Source organism: Chrysochloris asiatica, unplaced genomic scaffold, assembly GCF_000296735.1.
Source record: "Chrysochloris asiatica unplaced genomic scaffold, ChrAsi1.0 scaffold00007, whole genome shotgun sequence".
NCBI lineage: Eukaryota > Metazoa > Chordata > Mammalia > Afrosoricida > Chrysochloridae > Chrysochloris > Chrysochloris asiatica.
Genome location: NW_006408525.1, coordinates 13,342,393 through 13,366,550, shown reverse-complemented (window position 1 = coordinate 13,366,550; position 24,158 = coordinate 13,342,393).

Below are 24,158 nucleotides of genomic sequence, written 5' to 3'. Positions count from 1 at the left end.
TCCTCTGCTGGTTCCCCATCTAACTTGCCCTGTGGCTGCAGTAAGTGTTGATGTCTTGGCATGAAAAACCAGGGAGACAGCTCCACTTTTCTGGTGCCCAGAGCTGGAGCCTGGGGCCGCTCACCCTCCTCCCTCTGGGATCGCTTTGGAATTCTGGCTGTTTATGAACCAAGCCCACATTGGCCTCCTTGTAACATGTGGCGCTTCTCACTCAATGGCATTGGGGAGTTCAAACATCTTAAGTGACTCTCCAGAGTAACCCAAAACCTGAATTCCTTCATAGAGAGTAGCTGACTGTTTCAGCAATAGCGCAGCCTCAGCTGAACAGCACTTTGTGTCCAAAGCCCTTTCAGATCTGTGGTTCGACAAACTCTGTGAGAAGGCAGGACTGATGGAGTTAGTTCTATTTCACAGATGAGGAAACCAGATTTGCCTCGTTAGAGAAACCTGGTGGTCTGTTTCTGGAAGGTCACAGCCTTGAACACTCTACGGAGCTCAGTTCTACTCTGACCCATTTGGGGTTGTCATGAGCCCAGTCACTTGATGGTAACTGGGGATTGTTTGTTTTGATAATCCTGCAGCTAGTTCCTCATGGGTGGAGCTGGGATCCAAAGTCCCTGCCTGCAGCATCTACCCCTACCTTGGTTGAGTCCTCCTTATCATGGTTTAATATCTCCTCCTTATCTTCTTATTTCCTCTTTCCATTCCCTGTCTTGTCGTTTATTCCTCCCCTCTCCCCTCACTCACCCTTCCTCTCTCTCAATCTCTCATCTTTCATCAACTCTCTTTTTCCAACAGCAATTTCAGGCAGATACCATAAACACTCTAGCACCATCTTCAATAAATGGCACAAACTGTGCTCAGCTAGTAACCCAAAGGTTGACAGTTCAAACTCTCCCAGCAGTGCCTCATAAGAAAGTCCTGGTGATCAGCGTCTCTAAAGATTGCTGCTGTGCTGTGAAGTGCTGTCGAGTCAGTTCTGACCCATAGCAACCCTGTATAGGGTTTCCGAGGAGCAGCTGGTGAGCTTGAACCACCGACCTTGCAGTTCAGATGGCTTTGCAGTTTGAGTCTGGTGCATTAACCCACAGCACCACACCAGGACGCCTCTGTAAAGATTGTTGTTGTTGTTGTTAGGTGCCATCAAGTCGGTACCGACTCATAGCGACCTTATGCACAGCAGAACGAAACACTGCCCGATCCTGGGCCTACCTCACTACTATAAAGGCTACAGCCAAGAAAACCCTGTGGAGCAGGTCTATTCCATAACACGTGACCTGAAGGCAATGGGTTTGGTTCAAACAGTAATTTAAACAAGTCTCAGGGGAAATATTTTTTCTCTGTGACGCATTGTCTCCAACAATGAAATAAAAATATGGTAAAGCTAACTATGTTATCCATATTGGATTGTAGGATAGTATGGAAGGTTAGAAGGGTTCCTAAAAACCAGAAGCGTCCTAGGAAATATAGATATAGGAACTACATATAACCTCTATCTCTTCAGATCAAATTTATGAGTGTCTTGATGTAGCCATTTTTAATTTTCTCTGTTTTAAAGTTTGGAATTAGATTATATTGGCACATTTGAGTTGTAGCCAAACCCACAGCTTTCTCTTCACACCACCTCAGCTACTGGAGGAGCCATGTAAACGAAATATTCCAGGGTCCGAGAGAAGTGTTGGAGTCCTGATGTGGCACTGTAGGATAATCACTGAACTGCTAACCAGGTGGTCTGTGGTTCAAATCCACCAGCTGCTATACAGGGTCACTATGAAGTGGAACCTACTCAACAGCACTTAACAATAACAACAAGTGAAAACTTAGGGGTGCTGGTGGTATAGTAGATTACACACTGGGACTGCAGTTTGAACCCACCAGCCACTCTGTAGGAGAAACTTGAGCAAGTCTGCTCCCATAAAGATTTTTGGTCTCAGAAACTCCACGGAGCAGTTCTCCTCTCTGTTTATAGTGGTTATGAGTTGGGCTGCTAACCTCAAGCAGTTCGAAACTACCAGCTGTTCCGCGGGAGAAAGATGAGGATTTCTGTTCCCATAAAGATTTCCAGCCTCAGAAACCCTACGCAGGGTTACCAAGAGTCGGAACCAACTCCACAGCACATAACCACCACCCACCATGCATCAGAATCACTCGATCACAGTGGGTTTAGTAACGTATTGGACATATCTAGAACTCTGAAATGTGGATATGATAGCTCAGCAATTCAACGCAAATGCGCTAAGTTCTCCCCTTACAGGTCAGCGTGGGCAGTCACTGCAGACCAGCCCTTAACAGCTCCTCTCACCTCAATTTCTGTTGATTTACAGATGCTTGGAGGAATATCTCAAATAGAAATTACTCATGGAACAATGTCTGATTGTATTTCCACCTCCCCTGTGAAAATTAACAACATGAAGATCTGCTTTCTGGAGGGCTGGTCTCTAGTGTCCAGACTGAGGGGACTACAATGCTTAGAGGACATCAGACATGAGAATTTCTATACCTGCAGCTTAATTTGGAGATATTCTAAAACTAAAAATTCTAAAAGGCAATATTCTAAAACTTCCTCTTTGTGTATGAGGTTCTGGTACCGTTTTAAAAGTGACCAGAATCAAAGGAAGCCTCCTGAGTCTGTCAGTAATTCCTGAGGGCCAGATGTCTACCAGAGAATGTCCCTGGCTCGTTTCAAGATTCATTGTGCGTGAGGGTCTCATATGCACGTCGCTTTAGAAAGATGGTCTACATCTCCCTTAACTGCTAGTCTAACTTCCCTCCAGAAGGCCCTTAGCTGAACATGTAGGATTTTTTCCTATTTTGAGTGTATTTACTTTCCTAACATCAGAAAAAGTCACAAAATAGGAGGTACTTGCTTGATATGACCAGTAATGCCCCAGTAAGGCAAATTGTCCAGGCCACCGTCATGTCAATGGACATAAGCTATCCTAATACTGATCTTCTGACACCCCGATGTCTGATAGCTCCAAGCACATTGAGACCTGTCTTCATTTCCTAGGGCTATCTTCATAACAAATGACCACAAACTGAGTGGCTTCAAACAACAGAAATGTATTGTCTCATAGTTCTGAGGGCCAGAAGATCAAGGTGTCTGTCCGCAGGACTGGCTTTTTTTGAAGGATGAGATGGTGGGGAATATGTTCTGTGCCTCTCTCCTGATTTCTGGTGATTGCCAGTAATCCTTGGAGTTTCTGGGCCACAGGATAACTTCCATCTCTGTCTTCATCTTCACCTGGTCTTCTCCCCTGGTATCTGCCTCTGCATCTCCAGATGCCATTCACCTCGCTGTGTGTCTGTGTACAAATGGTCCTCTTCTCATAAGCCACCAGCCATTGAACCAGCGTCCACTGTTACCCAATATGACCTCATCTTAACTTGAGTACATCTATAAAGTTCTTACTTCCACCTAAAGTACCAGAGATTAGGACTTCAGCATATCTTTTGGGGGAAACACATTTCAGCTCACAATAGACCTGAAGATGCTGCTCCTAACTTTATTCCAAAAGATTTAACTTGGACTTCATCTAGTTGAACTGACCTGGACACTGGACAGCTGCCTGTGGCCAGCTGCAGTGGCCTTAAGCAGCCTCCCCTTTATGCCCAATGTGGTCTTCAGCGCCCTGATGCAGGTCATGGGGCTTAAAAGCAGGGCCAGCCAACACCTGACCACCCAACATGCTACAGGCTCTTCCCATGGACCATAAAGTCTTTCCTCAGGGTCACTTTCAAGGGCTGTGGCTTTGCATACTTTATCTACAAGCATCTATTGAACTTCCCTAGTCTGTCTCCCTATTTAATTTAAGTATCTTTTTTGTGCCAAATGCTTACCTTGAAAATTAGTTGGCAGCTAATTGGCTCAGAGACAAGAGCACTCGATCTGATAGGCAGCATGTAATGTTCTATGTTGTTGTTAAGTGCCGTCAAGTTGGCTCTGACTCATAGCAACCCTGTATAATGTTTACAAGGAGTGCTTGGCAGGTTTGAACCACCAGCTTTTCAGTTAGCAGTCCGGTGTTTATCCTATACAGCCACACCAGGACTCAAGTTTGTGACAAATTCCTTATCATCTTCCGAGCTGCTGCTAGTAGCTGGTTCTTCATTCCAGAAGCCCACAGAGAGCCTGTCAAGTCACATCTTAAGAGGAGCCTGATGGTGAGGGTCTATGTGAACAAGCAGAGGGCATCATTTGTACTTCCCTGGTTTGGCTTCTCATCAGTGGCATGGAAATCATAGTTTCTTCCAAAGAGGCAGAGGCTGAGTCAGATTCCCGCTCAGACAAAGTCAAACTTGGTTTCCTGGGGAGTGCTGCCGAGTTGACTCAAAGGTTGGGGAATCTAACAACCCCAGGAGGAAAAACAAACCAGATTTCAGTACCCTTGACCCTGTACCATTGTAGAGCTGCCTTCCAGAGGTCAAGGATGATGTGATCAAAAACAAAACGTACAGAGTGTGTAGAGACAGTGGCTCTGAGAAACTAAGGGCCATGCCAAGGGGAAATGCCTTGCTTTACTAGAGTGTGCCCAATCCAGAAGGAAACCTTTTGGGACGGAGCATCCACTCTCCTCCTGGTGTCTATGAGGGGTCTCCAGACATCAGTCTGTGTTGTTTACTTCCTCCCGCCCCCCCCTCCTTTTTTTTTTTTTTTTCGGTTACCAAGCTTCTCTGCTAGCATCTGTAACCATTTCTAGTTAGCATACATGTTCCCTCAAGCAATTGGAAAGTAAACCAAATAATTGTAGAATCTCTAAGCAAAGCAGAGTTTAATTAAAGAAAACAACCTTTGCCATCTCACCTAGCTCACCCTGGCGTGTTAGAAAAGACCGCAGGATGGAGGCAGATTGCCTGAGCTTCTGAGTCAACAATAGGAAAGAGTTTCTCATGCTGCAAAGGTAACCAGCAACCTTGTTAAGTAGTCATATGTTTCTCACCTACCACTAGAACTATGATTGCCTTCCAGTTGGTGAAAATAACCATAGCAGCTTCTAGTGGCGTACCTCTCCTTAGTTTGTACCGTCTGCCCATAATTCATTCGGTTACATGCAAACACTTACTTGTTGTTAAGTGCCATCCACGAGTCTGCTCTGACCCATAAGGACCCTATATGGGGTTTCTGAGGAGCAGCTGGTGAGCTTGAACCGCCGACCTTGTGGTTCAAACCAACTTTGCAGTCCAGCGCATTAGCCCACAGCGCCACACCAGGACTCCTTATAAATGGGTACTTCTTTAGCATCTATTTATATGCCAGTGGTTTTATTTTCATGCATTCACCCACTCATTTCTAACTTACTTATTATTGAACCCTTTTGTGTGTACCAGGAACCCTGGTGGCACAATTGTTGTTGTTGTTAAGTGCCATTGAGTCGGTTCCGACCCATAGCGACCCTGTACAGGGTTTCCGAGGGTGTAAATCTTTACTGCTAAATGGTGATTTGAACTCACCAGCTACTTTGCAAGGAATGACGTAGCACTCTGTCTCCATCAAGTTTACAGCCTTGAGAGTCCTATGAGACAATTTGCTCTATCTTGTAGGCCAAGGGTGGGGAACCCTTTATTCTGTCAAAATTTATGACATCACTCACTGGCCATACAATGATCATCTCAAAAATATAGCCTGCTGTATTTGGTCAAACATTTAGTTAATTATGAGTTGGAACCAACTCCACGGTACTTAACAACAACAACAACAACACCTAATGTGATGACTAGAACTGCAGTTGCCTTAGCAGGGCCAGACCAAATTATTTCACGGGCCTTATCTGACCCGTGGGCTTCTACGATCCACGAGTTCCCCACCCCAGCTGTAGGGTCACAATGAGTAAGCACTGTCTTAGATCCTGGCGTATGACAATGTATGTGACACAGTCTGTGATAGCCAGTTAGTAATTTAAACTCCATTCACTCATTTATTCATTCATCCACTCATTCTTTCCTTTGACAATATTTCCTAAAGACCTATCATGCATCATGTATGTGTTAGGTGGAGGGACAAAACACAATCATCCTAATGTTCTTCCCTGCCCTCATTTTAATTCAATGTACCACACATATACCACCACCAACACTGCCAAACACTGAAGCCAAGACAACCCAGCCACATTTCTGGTTTTGCATATATGTATTTGTGTGTGTGTATACATGTGTGTGTGTCTATAGTTTATAGAGAGAAGAGAGTAGACAGACTTCTGGTGGAAGTTCAGAGTTATTGAATTATCCCCTAGTATTTCTGCAGGTTTCAGAGTAAAGTTATAAGAAGGCAGATGATGGATTCAGTCCAGTGCACAATGATCCTTTGAGTAATGAGTTCTGTGGAACCAACCAAACAGTGCCTCACAAGGTGGCAAGTATCCTGCCCAATGTGATGACTTCTCAAGCTCAGCTTAGAAGAGATGCTACCAGGAGACATCTGCCTTCCAGTCCAGACCCTCTCTCCTCTGAGATTTGATTACCATAGCCATCTGCTTGGCATACACTAACAGTTCAATAAATATTTGTCAGACGAATGGCTGGATAAACGTCAAGCAATTTGTTGGGCCTTGAGCTCCTTGAGGGTAGAAGTTGTGCCTTATTCACCTTTTGTAGCCTTGGCGCCTCCAGCCCTTCTCCAGAGCTTTGGGGAACAGTCTGACGCCTCTGGACTGGAGGCGCTCCAAACTCCCTCCTCGACATTCTAGGCATCAACATGTTCTCCCTGTGGTTTAGCCACCTGGCACATTCTCTCCGCCAGGGGAGCACTTTTTATAGACATAGTCAGTCCTCTGAAACCCCAGGCTATGCTTCCTTCACTGATTAGCAAACTGCAGGGCTGTCTCCCACTCCATGAGGCTGTATGTACTCAGGGAACAAAAATGTGTTTTGCTATCAGCTAGAAAGGCAAATTGCTATAAAAAGCAATAGCGCCTTCCCAAACTAAGCACTAGAATTGACTTCTGGATTAGCTCTGTTTGGGATTAGCTTCTCACCAGTAGCAGTAATCAAGAGGAGAACGCGCAATTGCCGCTGGAGACCAAGTAGGCAACCCACAGCCCTGGGGGTCGGCCGGCGAAGCCAGAAGCCAGCTTCAGGATTCTTGGGCCACAGGCAATGCCATAATTCTGGCCATTGTGCTCTGCCAAGGATGTTTATCAGAGAAGAGAACAGATAGACATTCAGACTCCCTATTGGTTCTCTGTTAGAATACGAGCATGAGGAGGTCAGCTACCTTTCTCTACCCTCAGGAGGGAAAACAGAAGTTTGAGAATTTGATTCTTGAGTAGTACAGAATGGGTGGCCTAACACAGCATTTCATACCCTGTTTCACTTTAGCTAAATCGTTCAAAACACAAAGATTTTCACATCGGAGCCAGGGCCTGGCTCACTTGTTCCCGGCTATGTCATTCAGGGACAGCCAGTCTGGCAGAAATAACTGAAGCTTTCTGCCACAGAACTCAACCCTTTAATTTCGATGAAAATACAAGAATTGTTGAGTGAACATGATTCAAAACTCCCTCTACTCCATTGCAGCAGGCAACTTCTGAAAACAATGTCTGCAGGACACATGTCACCATCAGGGGCCTAGGTAACAATTCACAGGGCATTTTGATGGGCACTTTTGAGAAACCACTCACCGTTCTAGCAAGAAAGCATGCTCTTTTTTGGCAGCAGGAGAAAGTCTAATTGCTGGACTGAAAATGAGTAAGTTAGTTTGTGACCATCTCTGAAATTATATCAGGGAACAAAGAAGCCAATACCTTTCCCCATTATTGGTGGAAAGGAGACTGTGTTAAGTAACCTATCGGAAAACAGCCGAGTTTTCTCTGACTTTTGTCTGCTAATGACTGCCCCTGGGATGTCAGGGTCCCAGCCGGTTCTCAGGAAAGCTCCCCGGTGTCGTGATGTGATAGGCTCTGTTTGAAGTGGGTCTAATTCTCCAGAGGCTCATCCTATCTGGTCTTATCACCAATTAGTCATTTCAGCACAAAGGCAGTGTGTCAGATTTCCTTTAAAGTTTCATGGAAATGGTTCTGTGTCTGTAGGTCAAAGCCTGTCCAACTCCCTTGCCATATCCTCTACTCTAATCGTTTTCAAAGGCTATTCCCAGACCATCAGTATCAGCATCACTTGCAACTTGTTAGAAATGCAAATTCTCCCATCCCGCTGAGACCTACTGAATCAGAACCTCTGTGCTGGACGTCTAGAAACCTGTGTGTTATACCAAAGTCCTCCAGGTGAACCAAGGAATCCTGGCGTGGTGCTATGGGATCAGCACTGGACTGTGAACCACAAGGTTGAAGGCCTTTTGTACATCTACCTTTCCTTTTATATTGTGATAGGGTCGGGACTTTTTAATGGAGAAGCAAGTGGTAGTTTTCAAGGTTTAGCACATATCGGATCACCTGGTTGTAGTTGTTCATTTAGACTCATAACGACCCTGTAAAGGGTTTCCTAGCAGCAGCTAGTGGGTTTAGGATTTAAATCACCTCCATCACTAGACAGCTGTGTGGCATTAGGCTGTTGGCTTAACCTTTATGGCCCTCCATTTCCTCATCAGTAAAATGGGAAGCATAATATACTGAGATGATTACACAGTGACAGCAACAATGGGTCCAAGCGTAGCAGTAATTAGGAGGATGGCACAGGACTAGGCGGTGTTCCGTTCTGTTGTACAGAGGGTTGCTATGAGTTGGAACCAACTCTACAGCACCGAACAACAACAAAGGTAGATGAGAATTAAATTAGATCGTATATACGTATCTTACATGGTTGGCAAATATCACTGTTCAAATATGTGGCCTTGTTGTGTGATGTATTCAATTACTGGGTTCATCCAGGGTGAAAAGAACAAATGTAGCTTCTTTGAATCTGTGAATCTCTTTTGGAATTGTTCGTCAGAAATGTAGTAAACATTTGTAATGTGCTCAATCACACCAAGTTTTGACCTAATGGGATTCATACTGCCAATACTTTTTTTTTTTTTTTTAATGGAAAGAGACACAAACAATGAATGAGCAAGCAGGCCCTGGATCTGTGTAAGCTTTGAGGTAAGAGATGGCGGTGGGTGCAGGGAATTTCTTGGCCGCTTAAGTCCTGTGGCAGCCACAGTTTTCCTTTCTCCTCATTGTTATGGCATCCAGGCAGAGAGGAACTTCTGAGCCAGACCTCTGAGGCTGTGTGTGGTGAACCTGAAGGGGCTGGCAGTCCCTAAGGGCGGAAACCACTGTTTGGGAGCTGCTGATGGTTTAACTGTTTGTGTTGCTCATCACTGAGGACGAGGAAACAAACGGCAGGAGGGCCTGAGCCTTCCACATGCGATTCTGTTTGTGATAAGACATTGCTCACCGAAAGCTTCAAAGGTCTCTTTGGAACCATAGGGTTTATCAAGCAGCTGCTGGAATAAGATCTTTAGCTGGTTACATATCAAAACAATGGGCTCTGAAACTCTTGTCTTGGTTTTCTCCTTGTATTTCAAGAGATTCATCAGTTGGAAGTCAGTGATAACTGCTTTACAAAATCTTTGAAGTGCACCTAAAATTATTTACTTAGTACTCTTCCTATTAGCAATGTGAGGGTTGCGGGCCTTTAAGTTTCAAAGTAATCATTATATTGTTAGTTGCCACTGAGTCAGCCCCAACTCGTGGGCATCTGATGGATAACACAGCAGATTATTGCCAGTACTTCACTATCTTCCTGATCAGTAGTTCGTTTGAGTCCATTCTGTCAATACATCCCATTGAGGGACATCCTCCTTTTTGATGACCCTCTACGTGGACATCTGGTGAGGTCCACATGTATAGTTTCTGTTTTTGTTGCTGAAAAACAGTTTTGGTAATGAATAAGCTGTTGGTCTTGTAAAATTCTATCATGCTAAAATCTGATACAGCTTCCATAACCAAGGTCGTGTTGTCCAACTATAGATTCTTCTTGTTTATTCCTAAATTTTACATTCCAACCCCCAGTAATTATCAGGGCAGTTTGATTGCATGTCTGATCAGTTTCAGACTATAGAAGTAGGTAAAAATCGTCTATTACTTTTTCTTCGACATTAGTGGTTGGTGCGTAAATATGAGTAAGAATCATATTAACTGGTCTTCTTCGTTGTTGTTACTAAGTGCCATGGAGTCAGTTCCAACTCATAGCGACTGAGACTAATCACATAGACACTAAATCTCTGTGTGAGCATCTATATAGTTTCCAAGGAGCAACTGGTGGGTTTGAACTGCTGACACAGAGGTAAGCAGTCCAGTGCTTATCCCATAGCACCCAGCAGGACTCCAAAGAGATAATGAAGGAGCTTAATATCAGTCAGAAGAAAGCCAGAGGCTGACTACATTCAGACTATCAATTGCTTATATGCAAGTTCAAGTTGAAGCTAAAAAAAAAATTAAAAGAAGTCCATTGAGTATATACCACCTGACTTTAAAGATAACCTCTAGATTGGAACAACAGATATATTGAACACTAATGACCACAAACCAGACGAGTCGCAGGATGACATCAAGGATATCATACATGAAGAAAGGGTCCAAAAGGGAACCAACCCGCCCTTCCGCCACACTTTTGACTCAGCTGGGTTCCATGATCCATTGCAATGACTGTACAGAACTAGAAAGACCCCAAGCTCACAGAGATAGTGTTGATTAGGGATGTTAACAGGTTAAATTCGGGGTCAGAAAGGCTCAGGGCAGAGTTCTTCCAGTCAGGACAGCCTCTTCCCAGTTGTGTCCACAGGCAGGCTCTCTCTTTCTGCCCTTTGACCTTGCTGCCTCATGCCCCTTGGCCTCTGCCCTGCTCCAGCAAGGCACAAAGCTCTTTGAGGGATGCTGAATAAATGCCCAAAGGACATGCCACTTGGCTATAAGCCTCTGGCAAAGGTGCTCAGCAATAGCTCTGTGGGTCAGCAAGCCTAGCTCCCAATTAAGTGCCTGGAGGCACCTCACTTCACAATGAGCCTCCTGCTCAAGTGCACTCCACTTGTTCCATGGCCTGAGAAGCCCCCACTGTGTCTGCTGCTGTCCTCTGCCACTCGTCCGTCCAGTGTCACAGCTTCCTGTCCCTGGGACGAGGAGGTTCACTGCACAGGGATCTAGGGGATCATAAGGACACACACCACTCCTGGCTCTTTTCCCTTGATGGTAAGGAGAGCCTTCCTTCCTCCTTCTGAACAGACTCATTTTAGGCTCACATTAGAGTTTCAGGTTTTTACAATCACAATTAATGCTGTTAATAATCACTCCCAACTGAATCTTTACAGCATCTTCCCCTACCTTATCTTATGCAGACTCATTAGGAAAAAAAATTTTTAAAGTCATTTGGTGGGACTTACAAAGACTGTTAACAGAAAAAAGACCTGGAATTTGAAAACAAAATGGGAAGAACATGTTTGCCATTTCTCAAACTGAAAGAGCTGAGGAAAAAATTCAAGCCTCAAGTTGTAGTATTGATGAATTCAATGGTCAAGATACTGAACTACACAGGACACATCAATAGGATATGGAAAGAATACAGAGTCACTGTACCAAAAAGAATTGGTCAATATTCAACCATTTCAGGAGCTAGTATGTGATCTGATCGACAATAGTGATACTGAAGGAAGAATTCCAAATTACATTGATGGTATTGGTGAAAAACAAGCCCTCGGAAATAAAAGGAGCGCCAGTTGAGACGTTTCAACAGATGAACACAGCAATGGAACTGAAAGCACTCACTTGTCCCTGGCCAACTGACTGGAAGAGATAGCTAACTCACTAACTCTGCTAACTCACTAACTCTGGAGGAATGCCATCTTTAAAAAGCTTTGCAAGAACATTTCTTATAACTATTGTATATAAAATGCCAACAGGAGTAGAAATTATTGAATAAAAGCATTACTATCACATGCAAGTAAAGTTTTATTGAAGATCTTTAAATACAGTTTTAGCAGTACATCCACATGAAGATGCCAGACATTGAAGCCAGACTCAGTAGAGGACGTGAAACAAGTTACATCGATGCTGACGTCAGATGGAACTTGGATGAAAGCAAAGAATACATGAAGGATGTTTACCTGTGTTTGATTGACTGTGCAAAGGCATTCAACTGTGCCGATCATAGCAAACTATGGATAACATGAATTCCAGATGTTCATGTGGAACCTCTATATAGACCACGATGCAATCATTCCAGCGGAACAAGGCGGTACTGTGTGGTTTAAAATCAGGAAAGGTCTGTGTCAGAGTTGTATCTTTTGCATTAAGGAGCTCTGGTAGCGTAGTGGTTACAAGTTGGGCTGCCAACCTCAGGGTCAGCAGTTTGAAACTACCAGGTGTTCCGTGGGAGAAAGATGTGGCTTTCTGCTCCTGAAAAGATTTACAGACTCAGAAACCCTGTACAGGGTCACTATGAGTCAGAACCGACTCCCCAGCACATAACCACCACCACCATGCAATCTGTATGCTAAGAAAATAATCTGAATAGCTAGACTCGATGAAGAGGAATGCAGCATTAAGATTGTGGGAAGACTCATTAACAAGCTATTTTATTCAGATGACACAGACTTGCTTGCTGAAAGTAAAAAGGACTTGAAGCATTTTACTGAGGGAGATGGAAGACTACAGCCTTCAGTATAAATTATACTTCTACCTAAAGAAAAGCAAAATGCTCACAACTGAACCAATAAGCACTATTATGATGAATGGAAAAAAAGATTGAAGTTGTTAAGGCTTTCCTTGTCCTTGGATCCACAATCAACACTTGTGGAAGCAAGAGAAAAGAACATATTGAATGGGGGGGAAATCTGCTGCAAAAGACACTCCTTAAAATCTTACAAAGCAAAGATGTCACAGTGAGAAATGAAAGTACACCTGACCTTAACCATACTATTTTCAAATTCCTCAAGCATGTGAAAGCTGGACAGTGGGTAGGGAAGACTAAAGAAGAAATAATGCCTTTGAATTCTGGTTTTGGTGAAGAATATTTCATATACTATGGACTGCTAAAAAATGAACAAATGTATCTTAGAAGAAGTATTTCCACAATGCTTCTTAGAAGGCAGGATGGTAAGATTTCGCCTCAAGTTCTTTAGACACGTCATCAGGAGGGACCAGTCCCTGAAGAGGAATAGCATGCTCAGTAAAGCCAGAGGGTCCGTGAAAAAGGGGCAGACCCTAAATGAGATGGATTACTGACACCGTGACTGCAACAGTAGGCCCAAACAAAGGCATGACGTTTGATGGTGTCTGAATGGTGCCAGACCAGTTAGAGTTTGATCCTCTTATTCATGGTATCTCTGAATTGGAACCGACTCAACAGCACCTAACAACAACTTTACTTTACCAAACATGGTGTCCTTTTCTAGCAATCGGTTTGTCCTGATGGCATGCCCAAACTCAGTGAGTTGAAAATTCACTGTACTCCTTCCAAAAGAGCATTCTGATTGTATTTCTCCTGAGAATGGTCTGTTTGTTTGTTTGTTTGTTTTTTCAGTCCAAGGTAACCATAGGAGTGTCAGCGTTTCTTATGACCTCACCTGCTTATGTGTGTTACTGTCTCAAGAACAGAGGAATAGCTCACGGATCTTAGTTTCCTTAAAGAAATAGGACATCTTCCAGTGGGTATAGAAAAACTGTTCAAGAGTGCGGGGGATAAGAACCCATAAAATACATCCAATTAAGCATAATATTTTATCATAATATTATGTAAGTATTAGAAAAGGTATTTTCAAATCATTTTTAATGGCTTGGGGAAATGTTTCTGAAGCAAAGGATAGGGAAAATAGTAAGAATCAAAGCTGGACAGAGCAGTTGTCACAGGGTGTGGTTCCTGGATCAGCGCAGTACCTGGAAACGGTGGAAAAGCACATCTCCAAGCCCTACTGAGAACTTCTGATAAAGAGCATGAAGCAATAGAAATAAAGTATACATAAATGGAAAAAAAAGCACAAAAAGACAGAGGGGTCTTACTGTGTTCAGATTATAGACATTTATTTTCTTATTTACCTTTCTTTCACTTTTTGTGTGTGTTTTGTATAGTCTACTTTTTTTTTTTTTTTTCTGGAGTCCTGGTGTGCCGCTGTAGAACAAGTTCTGGACTATAAGACTCGTTTGAACCACAAAGTTAGCGATTCAAACTCACCAGGCGTGCCTTGGTAACTGTACACAGGGTTGCTATGAGTCAGAACCAACTCGACGGCAGTTAACAACTTTTTTTTTTTCTAAAATGAACATCCCTTGCTTTTATAATTAGAAAAAATAGAAGTTGAAGGGATAATGTTACATTTCTGCTACGTTTATCTTGTCAACTCATAACATGTCAATATTTTCCTGAAGCCTTCATTATTCACGGACCTCCAATGTTCTCCAAGTTTTTATTCTTCTGAGCCAGCCTCCCTCTACGTCTGTACTTTCTTTGATGAATTGTCTCTATCTTGCTGCTTGTTTACTGCTTTCCCCACCCTTCTGTGTTGAAACTCCTGCTATTTTTAATAAATAATATTTTGAAAATTGTCAAAAGTCTCTGAGCTTGATTTGTCACAGGCAGACAAATAGTTGTTTTCTTAAGGCACTCTATCTCCCTTTGTACATATTTGTTGTTATTGTTGGTAAGTGATGTTGAGTCCGTTTTGACTCATAGTGACCCTACATAGAGTTTTCGAGGAGCAACTGGTGAGCTTGAACTGCCAACCTTGAGGTTCAACCCAACTAGTGCACTAACTTGCAATGCTGTTCCAGGATTCCTGTTAGAGGCTAATAAATTTTCATGTGTTCATAACAATTTTTGCCTTTGCATACATCTTCATGCACAACTGACATTTTGTTTAGATTTATTTTTGTAACCACATCTTCATGCACAATTGACATTTTGTTTAGATTTATTTTGTAACAACTTGACCCTTCTAAAGTCAAGAGACAGTGGGTTTGCATATATATAGGAGGGTTAAGTTCTAAAATCAGCAATTAAGGTAAGTATCACGTATGGTCCTGGTATGACGCTATGGGTTAATGCACTGGACTGCAAAGTGTGTTTGATTTGCAAAGTCCGTGGTTCAAGCTCACCAGCCGCTCCTCAGAAACCCTATACTGAGTTACGATGGGTTGGAACCGACTTGATGGCACTTAACAACAAGAAGAATCACATGTGGTCAAAATTAATCCATCTCTACAACACCAGCATAGACTGTTATTTCTCCAACTCGGGGACAGACCTGCTATAAGCAACAGTTGGCATGATTGTTGTTGTTAAGTGTCGTCGAGTCAATTCCGACCCATAGTGACCCTGTATAGGGTTTCCAAGCAGCAGCTGGTGAGCTTGAGCCACCGACCTTGCAGTTCAAACGAGTTTGTAGTCTGACGCATTAGCCCACAGCGCCATACCAGGAGTCCAGTTGGCATGATTAGGGGCTGTGTTATGAGACGATTATACACTGCTAGTCTCTAGAATCATGTAGCAATGTGAGATGTCCACACCTCCAAAGATTTTCAGTGTCGGGGCCACCTCACCAAATACTAGACTCTTCTTCCCCTATGTTATACTCACTTTCTGGACAATCGCGGCGAAATTGCTTGCGTCGTTTACTTGGAGGTTTTGTTTGTTTTTGCCTGCATTAAAGGAACACTAAGTGTGATTTCTGTTTGTCCTATCTTGTATTTTTTCCAAGGCTTCGCTCTTTGTGTTCTCTCCAAGGGATGGACTCTCTCACCTGCCTTGGGACCTATCTAGTTCTTATTCATTCTTTAAAATCCTATGCACATCCACCTACTACATGAAATCTTCCTGATCTCAGAAGTAGAAAGTAATCCTTTCATGGCTAGTATGTCTAGGACATTTATCATTCTTTGTTGCGTTTCTATTTGAATATATCTTAGCTTACCCAGAAGGTTCTTAAATGTCAAACTCAGCATTGAATGCTAGATCTACCTTCTCTAGCCAATCTTCAGTAAACTGCTCGTTCCTTCTGTGCCTCCTACTCTATCTGTAAAATACTCCTAGTCCCGACCTCTGAGAGTTAAAGTGAGGATTAAATGAGATATTGCATGGTAAGTAAGTGCCTTGCACAATATCTGGCTCATAGTAAAGCCCATAAGTATTTCCTGCTCTTTTCTTTCTTTCTTTCTTTCTTTCTATTTTCTATTGTGATCCAAATAGTATGTTTGTGTTCCATAAGCATTTGTTTATTGGATGTATGAATGAATGAATGTTGTTAGTTAAGGTCAGACACACCCCTCTGAATTCTCAAGGCTCCATGGGGTGTTGATACTTGCCATCTGTTTATGAATTCATTGCAGAACTTAATGAACCAAGGCAGGTGTTGGGAGGAAATGATGGGGAGTATATGGGTAAATGTTCTGTCTTGACAAAGCTGCCACCAACCTTCAGGATGAGACGTCATTGTGCCCTGTGTTTTCACCCACGAAATGTGAATTATAACACTGATCTCCTAGGTGCAGGGGGAACCTGAGGCAGACTAGGTCTTCAGGGAGAAAGTTTATAAACAGAGAATGTTTGAAGAATCAGATTGTGAGTCTGTAAATTAGCATATTTCATGTACAGTGGTTCTAGTCGCATGGGACTCTAGATGTCGCTCGACAAGGGCATGGGGCAAAACCAGCTGCTTTTTGGGTTTGTCAAGCATCTCAAGTTATTTCTCAGAAGTTGGGGTTTGGCAAAGCCTGACACCCCTGTTGCCAAGTCCTTCTTTTCCCCTTAATTTTTAAGCCCATGTGTATTTTAAGGGAAATTTAATCCGTATGTTTCTGTTTCCTTTACACTTAACTCATAAAAATGGTTTGTCAGAGCAATTTGATGTCCCAAAACTCTCTGGAGCCTTTATAATGATATTTTTTAACCTTTCCCCCCCCTTTCAAAAAACACAGGAAATTGTGTTTTTTAAAAGAAAATGAATCAAACTGAAAATCTCAAGGTCAGTATTGATGGGTCAGACACACAAGTTTAAGGAGAAAATGGTTTCTTCCACTATCGCCCTAGCCAGGGCTGTGAGAATGGCTGGGAGATAGAGTCCACGCTCAAGCAGCTGCAAATAATTGGCTGTGTCATAATGTAGTTGTTCCTAGCTGCAATTGAATCAGCCCCCAACTCACAGCAACCCTACAGACAACTACATGAAATGCTGCCTGATCCTACACTATCCCCATAGTACATAGGGTTTTCATTGGCTGGTTTTTGCAAGTAAATAGCCAGCCTTTTCTTCCTCGGCTGTCGTAGTACGGAAGATCTGCTGAAACTTGTTCAACATTAAAGTAACACACACATCTCCAGTAACAGATGGGTGTTGGCTGAGCATACAGTGCACGGACAAGAAATCTATCCCAGATCTCGTGCACAGGTGAGAATTTTACCACTGAGCTGGGACTACCTCTTTGTATTGTGATGGGATCTCAGATATTTTATTGGTTGCCCATTAGGCTGAGAGTCTCTCTCCCATCTGTATCTCTGTATTGGGAGTTCCGTTCCATGTTCCTGAGAATTTGGGTGCCCACACCTAAATCCAGTGCTGAAATTCAGCACCCAGATAGTCTAGAAGAACGGTGAGCATTATTCTAAAACAGTGTCTGTTTTCTAATCTAGTTTCATTCAATAACCCTGGAGAGAGAGGACAGGGGTTGGCATTTTATGTACAATAGTTATAAGAAATTGTTCTTGCAAGGCTTTGTAAAGATGGCATTCCTCCAGAGTTAGTGAGTTAGCTATCACATAATTCCCAAAATTCACATTGCAGGCATAAATGTCCCCTGCATCCATGCTATTTTTTAGCCCTAAGTAGATATAGTTGGACTTGTTTGACCTGCATTAGATCCACGTTGTTAACCAAGCCACGTCTTCTGCCTTCAGTTGGCATTTAACTCTGATCTGTCTCCTTCCTGGAAGTATGTTCACTGCCAGATTGGACTGGACATTTCCAGACAGCATGGACCACAGTCTCCTAGTGTTTAGCACGTAGTAATATGGGACAACTCAACTCTAATAACTTGATTTAGTCCAAACTGATCTGAAACCATTTGGCTGACTTATTACATTCCAGTTAAATGGACTCAGCCAAGGTTTTCGCTGCCACAGTGACCAAAATGCCATATGGACATTCACCTCTCAGAAACAAAATTGCAAATAAGAAGCTCAATCAAGGACTGTTCCCCCAAGGCTCTACCATTACTTAAATGTGTGTGGGTGCAAAAGAGCTGGACTCACTGAATCATGAAGATACAAAGCTTTAAAAGGCTTCCTGCAACTAAATTGGCTGGTGACTGGGATGAAGCAGTGAAATTCTGAACCTGGATGGTTTAGTAGAGGGCTTAAGAGAGGAGCAAGTCAATAGAAAATCAACATCAAACCTGTACTGGGTACTGGATACTGAGATTGCATATTATTTTACTTTTGGATCTTGATTGAGAATAGAAAGCAACTGATAAAAGCAGCAAGTCTTGAAACTCCAGTGACTCCATAGGGCCCAGTGGATATCAAGGTTTTATATGATTGATATGCCCTAGGCAATATGTCAGATACTAGAGAGGGAAGAGCACGTAAGTCCCATGTTCATAGTTAGGTCCTGGTCAGATGTCCAGGAGAGCCATCCTGTTGGTAGGAGAATATACTCCACTTACTCCGACTGAATTCAGCAGAAGCAAGAAGAGTCTTCTAGGAGGAAGTTCAATTCAAGCCCAAGCATTGGCTTTCAGAACTGGGAAATTTAAGACCAGTGAAAGGTTTTGGAATTATGAATCCCAAAGATGCAGATTATAACCTAGAAACTGAAAATTTTCCAGTCACCTAAATGATACATTGATACTGTGATCAGGATTGTTGATAAATCCTTGCTTGATATTCTCTTTTATTGTCCTGGTGCAGCGCTTGGGTTAATGCACTGGATTGCAAAGTTGGTTTGAACCACAAGGTCAGCGGTTCAAACTCACCAACTGCTCCTCGGAAACCCTAGACAGGATTGCTATAGGTCAGAACTGACTCAGCAGCACTTAACAACAGCAATAACTATTGTTGTGGGTTAATCGGTTGGTTGGTTGTTTTCAGTTTCATTGATTTCTGCTCTGGTATCATTTCTTTCCTTTTGCTTGGTTTGGTTTATTTGTTGTTGCTTTTCTAGAAATAGAATGTATATTTAATGATTACATCATTTGACAAAATGAGAGCTTTATTTTTATATGAAGCTTTGAATGATCAATGATTAATGAGGCAGACAATTTTTAAATTATTTTTTAAATTGAAAATACAGCAACATGATACATGAACAGGCAGTGTGAATTATACGCAAACCATGAAGCCACTTTCTGTTTATTTTCACAATCTCTACAAGTTATAGGAAATGTTAGTGAAAATACTGAAATATCATAGAACACATTTTACAATTAAATGTAGACTTACATGAAACTGATTTGGGAAAAATTGTTCTACAAATGAGTACCTGGATAAAAGTTCTTCAACTTTTATTACTCCAATTTATACTCCACAGACTATATGTACGTACATTCCAGTTGTTTCATATTCTCACCAGCATTTCATTTGGGCCATTTTGTTGTTGTTAAGCGCCATCTAGTCAGTTCCAACTCATAGCGACCTTGTATAGGGTTTCCAAGAAGCAGTTGGTGGATTAGTCCACACCTTTTGGTTAGCAATCCAGTGCCCATCCTATAATGCCACACCAGAACTCCATTCTAGTGGGTATAAAATGATAGATCACTGTGGTCTTATTTTATAATTCTCTATGACACACCAGCTGCTCCTTGGAAACCCTATACAGGGTTGCTATGGGTTGGAATTGACTCGATGGCACTTCACAATAACAATGATTAATCATGCGACATGCATTTCCATGTGCTTGTTGATCATTCTTTTCTGTTGGATTGTCCAGTCCTCCCTTTTTGTAGAGTGACTTCTATTAATTTTACAGATAAGAAAATTGACTTGCCAAAGACCCATAGTTAATAACTATCAAACCCAAGTCTTTAACTCACATCTCTTACTCCAACTGATAGTTCATTTCCAATGCATTGGACTTTTTCCTTCAATGAGAACCCACATGTGACATTCTACGGTGTTCTGAACCTCAAGGTCTATTAGATAAGGATGCAGTAGAGGAAGATAGATACACTAGTTGCCACTGAATCAGTCCCATTCATGCCAGAGTAGAGCTGTGCTTATAAGGCTTTGAGTGAATGATTTTTCAGAAGCAAATTGTAAAAACTTTCTTCTGCGTCACACCTCTGGGTGAACTTGAACCTCCAGCTTTTCAGTTAGCATCCAAGCATGTTAACCATTTTTGGGGACTCTAGAGGAGCACTGGTAGCGTAGTGGTTACAAATCAGGCTGCGAACCTCAAGGTCAGCAGTTTGAAACTACCAGCAGTTCCGCGGGAGAAAGATGAGGCGTTCTGCTCCCATAAAGATTTACAGCCTCAGAAACCCCATACAGGGTCGCTGTGCATTGGAACGGACTCCACAGCACACAGCCACCATCACCAGAGGAAATATAGTTGTAGAGAAAACAAGGAGAATGGATTTAGGTTAACTGAAAGCAACAGTGACTCTTTTCAAAATAGACCTGAGAGTCATTTCACTCTAATTCTAGGGTCCTTGTGTGATGCCAGATGTTCTCTCAGGCAGAGATCTCCTCTGAGTTGTGACCACTCAATGCTGCCAAGCTCAAGATGAGCTCTTCTTGTTCGAAGGCAAATGTGTGTCACTGGGCTTCCTATAACTCTCTTCAGCCTATTTGGTTTTAACTCAGTCAGCTAAAATAGCCACAGTTTCTCCTGTCCATATGCCATATTGTGCTAAAGTAATATTTGGTTGATGAACTATAAATGCTTCTCAGTACTTGATTTTTCTCACTAAATTCTCTCTCTGGAAAAGATAGTGGCTTGCCCACTCCCAGCCCCCACTGAGATGCATTTTGGGGTAGAAAGCCGTGGAAAATCACCGCTTTTCCCTGATGCTGAGAGTTAATCATGGAAGGAAAAGAGCGAGCGAGTGAATAACTAGCTCTGGTTGTAGTTGATACACTGAGTTTGAGTACTGAGAGTCTGGGGGGGGGGAGGGGAAAGTGCAACATTGTGACCTCCCCCTCAAAGCAAGAGGATGCTTCTCTGACTAGCTGGTGGCACAAGATGGCAGGGTGCCTGTCACCGTCCTATTAATCTTCTCTGAGCAAAGTCTCCAGTTCCATCACCCCCACCCCCAAATAATGAATGAAGTAGGGGGGAAAAAATAGCCTCAAATTCCATGCAGTGCCTTTGGTGCCCTGAAATGTGTGTCAGGTGGGTTTGATGATACCAGTGAATTGTTTTGAGTACTTGGCATATGTGGTCTTGAAAAAGCAGTGCTGAAAAACCCACACAGTAGCCTGAGTTGTGTAGGCTCTCATGGGAGCTCAGGGTCTGGGACCAAGTGAACAAAAGGAAGTGGGGCAGAACTCTAAAGACAGAAGTTGTGGTTGTCGCTAAGTGCCGTCGAGTCAGTTCTGACCCACAGCGACCTTGTAGAGGGTTTCCAAGGAGAGGCTGGTGAGCCTGAACCACTGACCTTGCAGTTCAAACGGCTTTGCAGTCTGGTGCATTAACCCACAACGCCATACCAGGATTCCAAAGACAGAAGTAGGGGAGGAATAAAAGGGCTGTACCAACATCTGTGAGGGGAAGACTGAAATCATAGAGAGGAGGCAAGAATTTAAGGAGATGAATCTTCATTGCCTTCTTTAAAGTGTTATTACAGCCTTTTACTTTCTGCTTTTCCTTCTTTAACCCATTAAATGCCTTCATGTGCACACTGTGTGCTGCAGGTCAGATTCTCCTGACATTTATACAGCACACCTCATCTGATGTTTTCAGGAGGAAGGGGCAATCATTTATCCTGTCAGCTGAGAGTGATTTTAGTAGGTCAAGTAGCATTTACAGTCCAGGGTTTAACTGGCAGTGGGGACTATATTGATGATGGCTGGACCCTATCACATGGAACCTACTCCACGGCATAACAACAACAACAAAGCTCATGGCCCTAGGACTTCATTATTATGTTTGAATGTGCAAATATAATTAACTTCCTTACTTTTCCTTTGACTTAGTATTCTGAAACCTCACCACAGTTAATTACAAAGATTTTTCTCTTCTCTACTAAGCTTTCATATCATGGGATTATGGAGATCTACCAAGGAGCCTTTTCCATTTGTCAGATTGGTGAGGCTTTTCTTAAGGAGGAGCCCAGGTGGCATTGTGGGTTAGGCATTGGGCTGCTAACCCAACTCTTGCAGTTAGCGAGGTGTATGGTTCAAACCTAGCAGCCACTCCACAGTAGCAAGGTGAGGCTGTCTGCTCCCATAAAAATGTGCAGCCTCAGAAACCTTATATAGAGTCACTATGCATCAGAATCCACTCCAGTGATAGCGGGGGTTTGGTTTCTTCCTGAGGTAGGACAGTAAGCAGTCTGGCATGAGTCTAGGTCACAAACTAGCCTCACAAATGTCATCTAAGGAGCTTTATATTGAGGTGTAATCCACACTGAAGGCTGTAGTCATGAGTAAATATTTCTCATCCTCTTCACTTCTAGCAAGCAAGAGTCTGTCATTGATACACTGTAGGTTGTTACTGAGTCTTCCTCCAATCCTGATACCATGTTCTTCTTCATTACTCCAGCTTCTCATATTATTTGCTCAGCATACTGATTGAATAAATATGGTGAAAGGATACAATCCTGGTCCCCACTTGGACTGATTTTAAACCATTCGTAATCTGCTTGTTATATTCAAATGACTGCCTCTTGATCTGCGTACAGGTTCCTCGTGAGTATAATGAAGTGTTCTGGGATTCTCATCCTTGGTAACAATATCCATAGGTTGTTATGATATACACAGTCTGATGTCCTTGCGTAATCAATACAGCACAAGTAAACAGTTTTATTTCTGTTCACTTGTAACAAAATATGACCTTGAACAAGTAAAAAGCTTTATTTCTACTCAGTTATAGCAAACTATGACCTTGAACACATGCCACCTGAATTTATATATTATCTCAAGAATAGATTGGATGCATCAGACACTAATGACCAAAGACAAGGAGAGTTGTGGGATGACAGGAAGAACATCATACAGGAAGAAAGCAAAAGGTCATTAAGAAGACAAGAAAGAAGGAAAAGAACAAAATGGATGTCAGAAGAGACTCTGAAACTTGCTTTCCATTCATTGTACGGTATGAGGAGACAAAGAACTGACCGGAAAATTTCAAAGGGCAGCTCAAGAAGACAAAGTCAGGTATTATACTGAAATGTGCAAAGAACTTGAGTTAGAAAACCAAAAGGGAAGAGTACACTCCATGTTCCTCAAGCTCAAAGAACTGAAGTAAAAAATTCAAGCTTCAACTTGAAATATTGAAGGATTCTATGGACAAAATATTGAATGATGCAGAAAGCATCAAATAAAGATGGAAGGAATACAGAGTCATTGTACCAAAAAGAAATGGTTGATGTCCTACCATTTCAAGAGATAGCCTATGATCAAGAGCCATCATTGGTACTGATAGAAGAAGTCCAAGGTGCACTGAAGGCACTGGCAAAGAATAAGGCTCCGGGAATTGATGGAACACAAATTGAAATCTTTCAACAAATTGATGCAGCACTGGCGGCACTATGCATGGCACTTAACAACAACATAGAGCTCTGAAGCTGCAAATCTTTGTGGTAGCAGAAAGCAGCTGGTAGGCTCAACCCCCCGATTTTGTGGCTCACAAGTCCAGTGCTCATCCTACAGAGCCAAACCAGGACTCCCATATCAAATGTTGTTGTTAAGTGACATCAGTTCCAGCTCATAGTGACCCTGTATAGGGTTTCCAAGGCTTTCGACCTTTGCAGATGCAGAAAGACTCATCTTTCTCCTGCATGCCAAGTATGTTGTTGTTGTGAAGTGCTGTCGAGTTTGTTCCGACTCCTAGCAACCCTGTATAGGGTTTCTGAAGAGCAGCTGGTGAGTTTGAACCACCGACCTTGCAGTCTAAACAGACCTTGCGATCCAGTGCTTATCCTACAGTGCCACACTGTATGTGGGTGAAAATAAAGCATTTTGTCTGCAGGGCAGAGGCATAGGTTTAACAGGCATATGCTCTGTTGCCCTCTTTATATTATAAAATGTGACATAGAGCTGGAAGTGACCTTTGTGTTCATATAGTTTGATTCCCTCACTTTACA